Source organism: Lasioglossum baleicum, chromosome 5 (assembly GCF_051020765.1).
Source record: "Lasioglossum baleicum chromosome 5, iyLasBale1, whole genome shotgun sequence".
Lineage (NCBI taxonomy): Eukaryota > Metazoa > Arthropoda > Insecta > Hymenoptera > Halictidae > Lasioglossum > Lasioglossum baleicum.
In genome coordinates, this window is record NC_134933.1 from 14402305 (window position 1) to 14416456 (window position 14152).

At 42.3% G+C, this 14152-nt stretch overlaps 1 protein-coding gene across 5 annotated transcripts in view; it reads left to right on the top strand.

Annotated features, from left to right (window-relative positions):
* Positions 1-14152, top strand: part of LOC143208531 (fibroblast growth factor 17) — a 163805-nt gene that overhangs the window by 48812 nt on the left and 100841 nt on the right. For 3 of the 5 annotated variants that reach the window (XM_076422986.1, XM_076422983.1, XM_076422984.1), the window contains one exon: positions 1-14152. This exon is cut by the window's left edge; it is cut by the window's right edge. The exons of the other annotated variants lie outside the window; for them this stretch is intronic. The gene's annotated coding sequence lies outside the window, so the exon portion shown is untranslated. 5 annotated transcript variants of the gene reach the window in all.

Consider the following 14152-nt stretch of genomic DNA (forward strand, 5'->3'; position numbering starts at 1 on the left):
CCGAGGATTGTGTTCGACGAATAACTGATTGGACTGGCAGAAAATAAAATCGTCGAAACTGTGTTTAATTGTCAGTGGAAACTGCGACTCGTTAACAAGAGAAGGAGCGAACGAGGAAGTAAGAAAGTCGGCCGACACCAAAAATAATGCGAGAGGAGGTGTAGCAGCGCGACGGCAAGTAAGGGAAAGAAATGTTAACGAAATTGATTCGTGTATTTCACCGTCGGGTTTTCTGTCGATCGGAATGCACGATAGGCAGCAAAACTGGTCGCACGCCTCCTCGGCACCTTTCGCAATCCTGTCGATCGTTTGCCTTTAATTCGATTCGGGGAAGAGCCGGTATGGGCTTGCACGCGTTTAACATCGACGCTCGCAGGTTTTTCATCGCGGCGACAATTTTATTAGTAATCTCGCGATAGACATCTGCGAAATTTCAGGCCTCCTTTTATGTTGCCATCTCCGCTCTGTCTCTCTCCGAGTCCTTTTAAGTGGAGACGCACTCGTGCTCCAGGCGCCATGGCGCATAGTGGGTCACATGAGGCAGGAAAATTAATTTCTTCAAGTTAAATACCTACATATATTTTGTTCATTACATTTCCATGATTGGTGGAACTGTTTTTAATCATCAGGAAATTTTCAATGAATTTTTCAATTCAATGCAAACAATTTACGAAATAGTGGTATTTTAATATTGTACTGTTATGTAGGCAGACATGAGTATATTTTGTTCCCACCACACTCTAAATCAACTGACAAGATTAAATTTCCTTAGGGTAGAACACCCTCTGTAAGGGTAGTTTCTCATTCTGGTGAAGGAAATAATACCAGAACGATCCTCTGAGGGTCCCACAAACGTCCCGCTTATAATAAATAGCGTATAAACAACAGCAGTATGAATATAGTCCATGTTTTCACCGTTTCGCATAACTGAGCGGCGCCGATTGTCGGCGAAACTCTCGCGAATACAGTGAAACACGAAACGTATGCAATCCTAAAATAATACTGCACCCATCTTGGAGCCCCTCCGTCTCTCCCTTGCGTTTCGTATTCCCTCCCGTTTGCTGTTTTTTCGCCTGCTTATATGTTAGCTTCCTTTTGGCATGATGCGTACCTTCACCCTCGTCATATTCAACCGCGAGTTCCTCCTCTTGTCCGAGAGACTCTCCTCGTAGAGCTTGAAACATAAGACAATGTAATGAGCTGGTCATTTGCCGGGAAGATCCTTTGATCTCACGGGGCTCAGCTGAGGTTACCTTTCTCCCCTTCTCGCTGAACACCTTTTCCCCGAATCTCTTTCGAAGTACGCCGTCGTCCGAAGGATTTAATCACTTCGCCCATCCCCGTGATCCTCGACATTTTTTCCATTAGCACGCTGGGAAAACTCGGGGTGAACTTATTCCCTTAAAACAATCAACCCTGGCATTAAATAGTCGACCGTTATGGCAAATATGATGCGCAGATATGACAGCGGATCTTTACGCAAAATAAAAATGTTGTACCCGAATTGCAACACACTGGAGTGAGGTAGAAATTTATTTTCTTAGTTAATACGTTTAATAGGTTGAACATAATTTAACATTATTTTTAAATTATTCTAATGTTTTCACTGTTTTAAATTACACCTTCTCATTTTCATCATAAATGCATAAAATCCGCTGTCTAGATCTTACTATTCGAAATTCATTTGTAACGTGAGTATATTATTTTTTCTAAAAAGGTTTACGTCATTACTGGCACACAATGGTTTTCATCGAAGAATTTAGTACATTTTGTTGAAAAATCAATTTCCTCGTGCATCAATCAAAAATGAGATCATTGAAATTGAATTAAAATTGTAATGGGAACAAAGCTAGACATTTTATATACTGGGTGTCCTAGAAATGTTGTGCTTGAAGGAAGTAATACCTGAGGATATTTAGAGTAACTTTTCCCATTGCGAAAATGTTCCCCGCGGCATCGTTAAGAATGAAAAGCCGGAATCCGTCCGCAGTAGCCGCGCTCTGATTGGTCCGTGGTTTTTCGTTAATAACTCCTTAACAAAGCCGAGGAGGACATTTTCGCAAGGGGAAGAAGTTACTTCGAATTATCTCAGAAATCATCCCTTTCAAGGAACTAGAACATTTTTGGGATATCCTGTATAAATACCATTTTCCTTCTTCTCGAGATGCCCTGATGGAGTTATTTAATATTTTCCACGTATTTTTCAAACCGAGATCAATTTTCTGTGATAATTTTGAATCTTCAGAATCTATTGAAAATTGAGTAAACGTCTATTTCGAGCCGGTACATTACCTTTCGTAAATCGAAGAATCCGGGAATAGAATTTTATGAATTGCGTAACGATTCCAGCTCATCTCAGTGCACCTAAAGATGCACCAACGATCGCGTGGAACGTTGACCGTGGAGCGTTGAACAAAAGCGAGTAAATCAATCGTTGAAGCGCACGATTCCCGGCGCGGTCGCGTTTGATTGGTACGATGGTTTCGCCGAGATGTCTGCGGAAGATTATGTTTTTGATACCTTCCCTCGTAATTAATATACTTGGCCGTCAGTCGGGAAAGAATGCCCGCAGATATGCCGCGTTCGCATATAACAAGCATGGAGAGGAAGACGTTGGCGGCGTCTAGTTCGTCGGACAAAGCTGACGTTCGTTCACGAGCTGTGAAATTGAATTCAGATCCCTTAGAAGACTCCCATGGCTGCCAGCCGATGGAACATGGGTTGGCTTGGGGATACACGCGTGCATGCACACGTGGCGCATAGTTTTATCGTATGAGTCGCGTGTTTCATGGGGGTTGCTCGTCCGGAGGGGTGACAGGCCCAGACCCCCATAGCCAGCATCTCGACAGCACCGTTCCTCTTCCAGCACTTTCGAAATTGTAAATTAAATTCCGTCGTCATACTTTCCACGGATTCGTCCTCCGAAGACGCTTCAGCACTTCACTGTTCGTATTCCCTTTAACCCTCATACGCTCCTCAGAAATAGTTGCATCGAACAGTCTAAGGTCAGGCCTCGCTCATTTTTCTTTTACACGTTAAATCGACTAATTATGTTCCATTCGTAAAGTCACAGTTTAAAGTTTATCAACACGGACAGAAAGAAAGCAATTGTTTCGCAATGTCCAAATAACGTAGATGAACTTTCACCCCGAGGAACGTACGAGGGTTAAACTACAGAAAGAAATCAATTGATAGAAAGAAATCAATTGTTTTACAATGCCCAAATAACGTAGATGAACTTTCACACTGGATGTATTGACACTGTGCTCAAAAAGTTGGCAAAAGAAAGATACTTTCTAATTGAGAGATCCGAAGTCAGCGGTAGCGCCATCGAAATCAAAGGAGGACTGGAGTCTTAAGGTAGCTTCAGCATTCGATAACAGATAGGGGAAATGTTCGGCTCGGCAACGACATATAAGCTCTCGATGAATCGAATGCGTGAGAAACCGAGCGGTTACCCGTCATCGGCCGATGATTAATAGAGGGCGGCGCGATAGCGCTGACTGTCCTTAAAAAACAAGATTCCTTCATTCTTGCTTCTCTACTGTCTCCCAAGCATACACGGTGTCCCATAAGCACCTGACATGTCGAACCTCCCCTGGAATCGTTGGATCGCCGAGCATCGATCATCGAAAATATGTCAGGCATGCTCGATCAAAGTCCATTCTCTGCTCGGTGGTATCTGTGCGAGGTTTGGCCCAGTTCGGAATTACCCGATACGCGGCCGATTCGTCGACAAAAACAATCACCGAATACTTAATTGTTACATATGAAGTGTCTCATTCTCAGCGACAAGCTGTAACAAACGCGTAACTCTCTTTAAATAAAATTTATTGGTCGAGGTCCATTCATTGCAGTCATATTCTATCTACAAATTACAAGTTTACCGATTGATTTTTGATAGAAACTGAATTTTTTTTAAGGAAGAGGATTGTTCCCTTCTTTTTTTACCATTGACGAGTAGTGTGTTTATGTTTCCACTTAATTCTCCTCTAAATAAAGATCAAATTGAATTTTTCTTGTTTTACATATCAATGTAATATAGAGATTCAAGTGTGATTGAACAATAGCAAAATCAAAAGACTTCCTTAATTAGATTAGGATTTTCACGCATTATTGACAAAAATAAGTAGATTAAATTGAAAGCAGTGAAAAGATCAAAAAGATTTTATTAAAGAAGTTTTTGAAAAGTTTTTTTCATCTACGAAATTTTGCCATAAATGCATATAGCTCAACAGTCCACTTATCATGATCAATGAATGAAAATTGGAATCAATGGACGATTTATACAGCATGAGGATGCACATTCGCGAATGTTCTGCAACATTGTGAAGATCTCAGGATCGCGACACACATAGTGGCACTCTCATTTCGATAATTGAGCCGAGCGAGCGTTTTTCGTTTCCGTCCGATGACCTCTTTTCTTCAGCCGGTGTCTTCGAGATGGAGGATCGAGCATCATTTCGAGCCATCTATTCAGAGCCGCTCTCCCTCGCTCTTGCAAATTTCACACGGAAAGTGATTTATGATAAACGTTCGTTTGACGGTTCGAGAATAATAAGCGACGGGATTATACCATGACGGGGAGGATAGTTAGCAGAACTCCCTAACTCCCTCGCAAGTCGGAGATTGAAATTTAATCTTCCTTTGATAACCATTATTGCTCGATTATACCGCTACCGTCGTGGTCATCGATTTCGAAATTTCTATGCGCGACCAAGTGGCTCAATTTTCAATGATGAGGATGGGGATCAGTCAACTTTAATCGTTCTTTTGCCACAGTGCAGCAGAAGATTGAATCCTATCTGTGTTGCACGACTGTTCCCTACGTGGGAGCCGTGGGCCAACAATTTCACAGAGTATATGGTACACGAGGGTGGCTTTTATTTTTGACTTTTTAATTTCTTTTACGGAACCCCCAGGGTTGTTCCAAATAATTTTTAAAAAATCTGTACAAAGTTTCAGTGCCCTCAGACAACGGGATAATATTTATTTAACTTTTTTATATGGAATTTCCTGCAAATTAATCTGCAATTAAAAACTATTTCAGGCTTACAGCTAAGAAATGTGATTTGGTTTGCATTAACTTAACTTTACATATCTATCAATAAGATCCGTGTGTTTTACGAAAAAAAAGTAATAGGACATAAAGACGCAGCCTGTCCAGATCTACATATTTTTCGACGCGGTAAATAGCTTAGAAAATATTCGAGAAAAATTATTTTACGACCATTAAATGAATTATTTTAACGTTTAAGCGCCTTGGGGCACGTTTCCCCGTTATCAGATCGAGCTGAAACTTTCCACAGATTTCTTTTTTTTAATTATTTGGAACAACTCTGGGGGTTGGCGTAAAAGAAATTTTGACAAAGATTTTCGACAAGAGTAAATACGAGTACCTAATGGTACACTCTGTTGCACTTGGCTCGGAAAGAACCGTGTAAGTAGTGGTGTTGAAAGGTACATGTCCCCGATTTGTTCGTCAGGAGACGCAGAGCCCGTGGCATTTGTCCAGGAGATCTTGACCTCGGTCAATTTGACCGTAGACCGGACCGGGGTCAGGCTGTCAGCGGCTGTGTCCTCGTCAGCATATATCGATCTCAATCGGCGCTACGCCGACGTTATCGGGCATCTCGAAGAAATTATAGGCCGCTGCTGGAGCCAGAGTGACTTGAGACAATGGTGCCCATCACCTGCCCGCTCCGAGAGAGAGTGAAGGAGAGTGAAAGAGAGAGAGAGAGAGAGAGAGAGAGAGAGAGAGCACGCCCTGCCTCCCACTCGTCGACAGCCGGATCGTATCTCCCGTATCAGCTTCGACGGCTCTTCTTAATTGGTTGGTGTTGACTTAATATGTTTCAATATGCCGTCCTGTCAGTCGGCTCTATATCGCGCGCGTTCCTTTCTTTTTACAGATACGTGCGCACTCTCTCGCCTATTGAAACGCTCGCTGCGACGTAATTAATCTTCTTTAAACTAAATTGGTTTTAATATCGTTACGGTTCGCGGGCTCTTATTGTTCCGACCGTTGATGAAGTGTTACGTATTTGGTCAGGCGAAAGATGCCTGCACGATCGAAAGCGATCATTACGTACCCACGGTGCCGCACATATTACTATCACGTCACGTGAGTTTACGTGTTATCACCTTCCATACAGAGGAAATACTATATGTACATGGCTCACACTCTATTACTTGTTTCCACACGATGTGATATAGTAATGCGGAGACTGCGGACCTTTATGCAAAATAAAAATTTTCCAAGTCGACTGTAAGAAATTGGAGCTGCATAAACATTCATTCCTTCGCTGAATAATTTTATCAAGCCACAGTCAATATAATCGTCTTTGCCAATTTTCCAATTGCCGCGCAGTGAGCGAGTCTGATCCGTCACGCTCTGAGGTGAAACGCTATTCAGGTAAACTCCGGTTTTCACTTCGATCGTGCGGTTTTATGCGCACAGTATTTGACTGTTTTTTGAATTGTCTGGTATTATCACTGTTCATCCATTCTTTTCTTGTCATAACTGCATAAAAGCCGCAGTATATGCGTTAATGCAGGCGTTGCCACGCTCAGAATTAATGTTAAACATTCATTTCGCTAAATAACGAGCGAAAGCTACCCTTAGCCATTTCGACAGTCGCGAATTTGCGAGACAAAACCGCTAGCGAAACCATCGCGGACTAGCATGAATTATTTTGCACAGTATGGCGCTGAAGAACGTGTCAGACGTGGCAGGGAACGCGTTAAAATCGTGGTGTGTTATGGGTCCAGGATGAAATCTCGACGCTCCATGCCTCTACTGTTGTCACCAAGATAATAGCGAGCGACGAGCACAATGGAAACAGGAAAAGGACATGGCTGTCGTACGAATATCTCAGTGGAGCATACGTAGGTACCCCGGGGGCTCTTGCACTCCGCGGGGACCCTGATATACGCCATCGTAAACCCCACGAAATTGTGCCACAAGTATTGGCTGATGCCTCCATTAAGACGCGCTGATGTTATTACTACCAGGGGCTGGTTCTCCAGGATTTTTGTTCCCTTTATTCGAGTCGGCCCGTTCCGTTTTCTTCCTTTTCCTTTTGTCCTAGAACGTGACTCGGGTGTACCTGGTGTATATTTCGTGCCCCGACAGGGCAACGACACCCTTCCATTCCTCCTCGATCATGGTGTACGTATCCACCAGATGAATCGGAGGGAATGGGGGGACACCCTTTCCCTCCTTCCTCTTTGATCTTCCCAGCTAGCTTTCGCAGCTTAAATCAATCAAGGATCCCTGAGAAACGATCTCGGGCTCCGCGGCGCGACGTGGAACGACGTCTTTCGTAACGGCTGCTAACGCGCACAATTTATAGCGGTGTAAAACGATAAAAATTGAAGAAGATTTCATTGACACGCGACCAACACATAATTTATTTTATTATGATCTCCCGATCCGGAATCGCGCTTCTTCGGTATGCACGCGGTCGCCGTACTGCGAATCCTCTGTGCAATTGCCGGCATTCTTTCCGGTGAACATTGAGCTCATTAACAAAATGGAAGAATGCTCAGGAATACTCCGGAATTCAATCAATTTCAGAGCATCCCCCCTTTGCAACATCTTAAAATTTGATCTACAATTTTCTTGAAACAGAAAGCGGAGAATTTGTAAAATTTCGAAAAAGATACTTCATTTTCTTGCTCCGTTTTCGTTGACGAAGAAAGATGTCGCCGGGGAATGTTCGACAATAAGAAAATAAGTAGGATTCGTTCACACGAAGCGACAGGAGTTCGCAAATTGAATAATTGTTTCCGAGAGGCAGTGGTATAATACTAATCAAGAACAGAAGAATACGAGGAGAGAGAAAGCCTGTCGTCACGACTGTCCCGACTCTCCCGTATTTTTGTCCGAAGAACTACAGCTCTTGGGAGCAAGAAAAGCGTCGTCGAAGATCATCTACGAGTAGCACAAATGCGAGGATTTTTTCCGGGGTCGCATAAAATAGTTGCTCGGTTGGTAGTCGATCGAAAATTATGAGTTCCAAAGTCGTTTGTATTCTTAACAATGGTATTAAGGTTGAAAGGGTAGATTCAACCCTTTTTTGCGGGGACCTTAACACTCTCCGGCACCGGAGGAAGGGGCTTATTATACGAAACCGATCCACCGCGGCGCCCCTTTCAGAACTTCTTCCTTTTATTAGCTGTATTTCGTTCCTTGTAGCTCCGCCATCCTGGCATTCATATGCTAACGTGACTCATGGGGTTGTCTGTGAGCCTTGTTACCGTACCCGGTGGTGTTCAAGCATCGGCGTGCCTCGTTAACGATACCATAAAAATTCGAATTCATCCCCTCGCTTGAGCGCCACTGACCCGCTAAGAGTAAGCCAACAGGCCTATAAAAATTCAATCCGGCGCAGTCCTAAAAATAATAACGTGGCGCTAGCCTATATGGTATCCTATAACCGTGCATTCACGTATCTGCACGTGCACGCATACCTGGCCTGCGGTTAGGCTCGCTTACCTTGTCTTCCTTCTCTTCCTTCCCGCCGTTTACGACCGGGAAATGCATTTTGATTTATAGTAACGCCGCTGACGCACACTTTTCTCGATGCCGCGAATGCACTGCCAATTGCGATCCCTTACATTCGTATTACACTTTTGTTCCTTTCAGCATTTCACTCCTTCGAAACTTCGGCACTTTTAACACTTTACCTACCTGAAGCCTATTAATAGGATTTTCAATAATTGTGCTGCACCAAAAGAAAGCATAGGAATTCTCTTTTACATTGCAATCTTAAATTAAACTATTAGATGACTTATTGAGTGTGATTTGTTAATTCACAATGAAAATTGCTGTTGCTATTGAAAGTTCCATTACAAAGTGTTTCGCCAAATACCATAGATTTTTCAAAATTATGCAATAACTAATACTCATTTCAAAATTCTAAGACACACAGATTAAATAAAAATTTCTTTCTTGTTTTAATTATTTTATTAAACTGGAACCGATACGTTGATGTTCTTAAATTTCTTAAATATGTATGTTCACTGCTTTAAATGGTACGTACCAATTTTTGTTATAAATGCATAAAATCCGCAGTCTATTTATAACAAACCGATGTGTCACACATATGTGACGGCTGGTAGCGAACGAGTTAATTTCTGGAAACGTTTCTGTACCGGGTACCAAGTCCCAACTGATATCACATTTTCCAAGACGCTCCATAATTTTTTTTTGCGCGGTTCGGCGCGATAATTATAATTTCATCGTGCCGTCGTGTTTATGGAGTAGCGAGCGGCCACGCTCTGTACATCGGTCTCGGTGATTTACTGCTAATTATCGTCCGGTGTGAATCCGCTTCTACCCCGGGTATATACATATAGTGAGAACCGATAAGTGAACGAGTCGGAATCGCCGCGGACAAGACGGGTACGCGTCGTTTCGCAAAAATCGACAAGTCGACGTCGTGCGGCGCGCGTTCGTGCCGGGTTACAAGCGGCTCGCATGCGGACATCGTGAGGCAAAAAAGGTCCCGCCGCCATTCGACAGACCCCTTGCGAACACTAAATTATTGTTCTTGTACCGCGGTGCCAAAATGTTTACAGCCTTTCCGTGCGGAAGGTTCGCGAGCGCCAACCGGGCAGAACAGATCGCGTTGAAAACGAGAGAAAAAAACGGCCGCCGGTTAACATACTGTTACAGCAAACATACTGAAACGAAGGATCCTCGTGTAAATAGAATACGTACGTCGTCGACAGTTTTCTCGATTTTCCAGTATTTTCCATACAAAACGTTTCCTCGTGCACACTTATTTTATTATTTCGTTCAACCAAATTCACTTCATACATTTTGACGCTAACTTATTATGTTTCTTTCTCATTCTCACCACACATCCGCGCACAAGCAAGTACAGTGGTACCTCGGTATATGACCTTAATCCGTTCCTGATGTTTGGACTTATACCGAATAGGACGTATACCAAACCGACCTTTTGGTTCTCACGTGAAAAAACTCCTATTTGATATTATATTATACCTACATTAATGGGATTGTAAAATAATTTAAACACTGTTTAAACACATAAATAAAAAAATGAGATTTTATGACAGATTTTAAAATTTAAACTCTGTTTAATGCTAAAATACAAAAAGAAACAAACGATATTCTATTCTGTGGAAGAAGAGACCTTCTTCTGTCGCTTTTCACTAGGCTCAGCTGTTTCGACTGTCCTTACTTGTATGATCAGTCAGTTAATAATACATCAACTCCGAATATAATTGATTATTAATTTAATTGGACGTCTCCAAAGCAGACGTGTACCGAGGTACCACTGTGTATAAAATTTTCAAGAACTCGACTAATTGTTTTGTCAATCAATACTCGAAAAATCATCGAAGAAGAGTAAGAATCGGTACGTTTCCGAGAAACAAGATTTTCGCAGATCTGGACAACTGCGCTTTAACTCGCGATGCATCATCGGCGAGATTCTAAACCGTTGAATGCATAAAATTTAAATGTTTTCCGAGCGCTGCGCACAGAGAAGCTAAATTGTTTTTAGATTCGCCCGTCGATCGTATTTTACGACGGAATCTTGTAAAATTCGAACACTATACGGTGGAAAATGGCGGGACGTATCGCGTTACAACGGCGTCTTGATGGTGTTTTTAAAGGATTCGAATAGTACTCGATCTTTTTCCCCCCGCCGGGATGATAAAACAATGCGCCGAACGTCACCGGGCTCCGTAGGAGGATCATAAATAGGTGCTTCGGTCAATGAAATGGGACGGTAGCCATGCAGATCCGACAATAATGTCGGAAATTTACAGTCGGTAAAGTCCAACGGGGTGCGAGAATGTGAAGGTGGACGACAATGCGCAAGTGCTGAAGAACGGTGCGAAAAGGAGTATATCGCTCGTAAATAAAGGCGCAAGGTAAACCGTGAGTTGCAGCTTTCTTCGGGAGGTCGTTCTTTTCTTTATCGTTATACAGTCATAAATAAATCGAACTAGATATCTTCTTCTGTCCGGTGCATCCCCTTGCACCCGTTTTCGTTCCGCAACACTTTTCCACCTATGTTCTACGCTTCGCGCACACCCCTCGTCCATCTTCCGCTTCCGTTTCTCTTGGTTGTTCTTTAGCGTTCTTTATTTCTTTCCTGTTTTCCTTGCCCGCTCTCCTCGATTTTTCTCTTTGCGAGTCCTTCACCGCTCGGATTTTACTTCCCGTTTTTATACAGCGCCGACTTTTAGCGGAATTACACCGCGATTTTATTAACCTTCCAACGATATTTACTAACTGTATAGAATTTAAGTTTTACGTTGCTGCGTCTTTGATTTTATTCGCTGTTCGATGAAGTTTACGGACCGTGTCGGTGACGGTATGCTCTGTCACTCGTATTATATTTCATTGTCTTCGATCTCGACGTCTTTGAGTTTTCTCCGTAAAACTTGTAATGTAAAATAGTCACTTTTAGTCGTCCGTGAAGCTAGTGTTAAGTGTTCGTTCACCGGTCACCCTATGCCCGATCAAAGGCCGCGCCGGTTTGCTTTGAAGGGCCGATACGTAGATATTCGTTCGTTCTGAAGACACGCGATCTGGGTAGGATCTTCTAAGGGCAAGGTAAGAGGAGGACTTCCATCCCCGCCCAACTGACCCCTCGACCTCGGGGCCCTCAGGGGAAAAAAGGCGCCGACGCGCCACTAAATAAGCGCCATGCACATACGCTGACATGTGTACAAGTACTATACACATGCTTCGTCCCGTTGTCGCGCACACCGACGACCGTAAACAAATACGTGCGCGTGTATGTGTCCCGCGCGCGTAACAAACCGTAAACCGTTCCACCGTATATTACCATACACCTATGGGTTTATGGAGCTCGCACGTTCCTGCGCTTGTCATTTTTCTCACGATGATAAAATGCCTGAGATGAAGCCGAGGCATCGATGGCCGCCGCGGGACTAATGGCGATCGGCGAATATTGCGAATGATGTCAGACTGAAAACATGATTCCACCCCCCTTCCGTTCCCCGGTGTAAAGATGTACATTTTCCCATGTGCCGTTTTGGTTTGACACAGCTGATTAAATGGACACTGTGACAAATTTCCTTGGAAGAATTGGAGCTCCTGTTGAATGTATCGTACCGTAATATAGTCTCATTTAATGTACCGCTTGATTTCAATATAATCAGAGATTCATGCACTTCGATGCTCCCAATTTGCTTGCAGTTGGCTTGGCAAGGTGTCAAAATCTCTCCACCGTCTAGAAATATGAAATACATATTTAATTGCTAAACGCAGCATCCATATTCCGAGCAAGACAATATTACGTACGACATTGCTGATCAAATCATTCTTAGCATTCAGTAATTAATGCGGATTTTATGCATTTATGATTGCAATGAGTGGATCAAATATTTAAACCATTTTAAAATACTCTGAACTATTATTTCCATTTTATTAAACTTGTTTAGAAAAGAAATTAACCCTTCGATGCATAGTGTATCATATTTGATACAGTTAACAAATCTGGTATACATATAGTAACCTAAGAACAGCATTTGATAAAATGTTGTTTTAATTTTTTTAAATATTTTTCCCTCAAATAAAACACAAAAACTGACCTCGTTTTAATTTTTTCATCCCAATTAAAGAGATCATGCAGTGAAGGGTTAAGGGACAATTCTTCTTTTGAATAAAATTCCGCTGAAGTTCCTGTAAGATCAACTGTGACCCTATTTTTCGAGACAAATAGCACACAATTTGAGCCAGCTGCTAGAAAATTAGAATTTAGATGGAATATTGGCCACCGTGGGTCAATATGGACCCAAGTTCCGTAGGTGGCTGTTCCTTGAAATATGGCCAAAGGATGAAATCCCAAGCATACAGATATCAAGACCGATAAAACTGTAAAGGAACGGTCTCGACGCGAGAGCAACTTCAATTTTCATATTTGCGTAACAGTTGCAGTCCGTCGCATAAATGAATCGCATTTCGAGAAAAGGCGTGGTCAATTGTTTTTTGCGTCCGAAATAGTTCAAAGTTCAGAGAGGGTGGTTTACGTTCGGCCGTGCATGCAAATTTTGCGTTCGATTTGACGAACAAAGGCGCACCTTCGCCGGCTACGTATTGCAAACTGCATAGAGAGTTGCCAGACCAGAAACAATTAAGCTCTTGGTTATCTTCCGCGACCACGCGGCCACGCGGTTCGGCCCAATCCCCAATGGTTCTCATTTACCTTTTATACCGCCGCATTGTTTTAGATCTTACAACCTTTTGTGTGTGCTCGAGCCGCCAAGGTTATGACCCCCAGAGAATGGGAGAAAGAGGAATTGAAACCATTGCGTGGGTGACTTGCATGATTCTTTCAACGAAATGCACCGTTGAAATGTGCCGCGTGATCTGGTTAATCAAGATGGAGCAAGCTTCTTTATTAATCTATGGATCAAAGATATCCAGCAATAGTTCCTTGAAAAATTTTCCCTTTGATTCGACGTGGAACTTTTGTATCTGAATGACGATTAAAATTGATACGAAATTTTTGTGTCTAATTATTTTTTCGCGAAATCTTAATGGACATTCTTATGACATTTTTCTGATTAAAATGGGACCAAACATGGCGTCATTAAGACACGGTTTAGCGGAGCCTCCATTATCCGAACCTGTATCTGAATTTTCAATTAAATTAAACTGTTTACTTGGAACCTATCAAAAATTGAAGATTTATCTGAAATTATTTTATATGTTTGTGACATTTTTCTGATTAAAATGAGACCAAACATGGCGTCATTCGGAACATATACATATACTGTTTAAGGCACGGTTTAGCGGAGCCTCCATTATTCGAACCTGTATCTGAATTTTTAATTAAATAAAATTGTTTAGTTTAAACCTATCCAATATTGAAGATTTATCGGAAATTATTTTATATAGAATTGATGCTTAAAAATGAGTGGGTGTGCTGGGAAAATCAGTACGAATGACCGCATCGGGCGTAACTCACTTCTAAATGACTCGTTTTACAGGAACAGTAATTTTCGCGCGGGGAATATAATATTAGGAATTTATCCCCGGCAATATCGATGATGGAGGCTCAAAAGCGACAGTTATTTATACACCACACCGATAAACAGATGCGAGTAAAGTCGTATTTACGAGCTACATTGATCGATA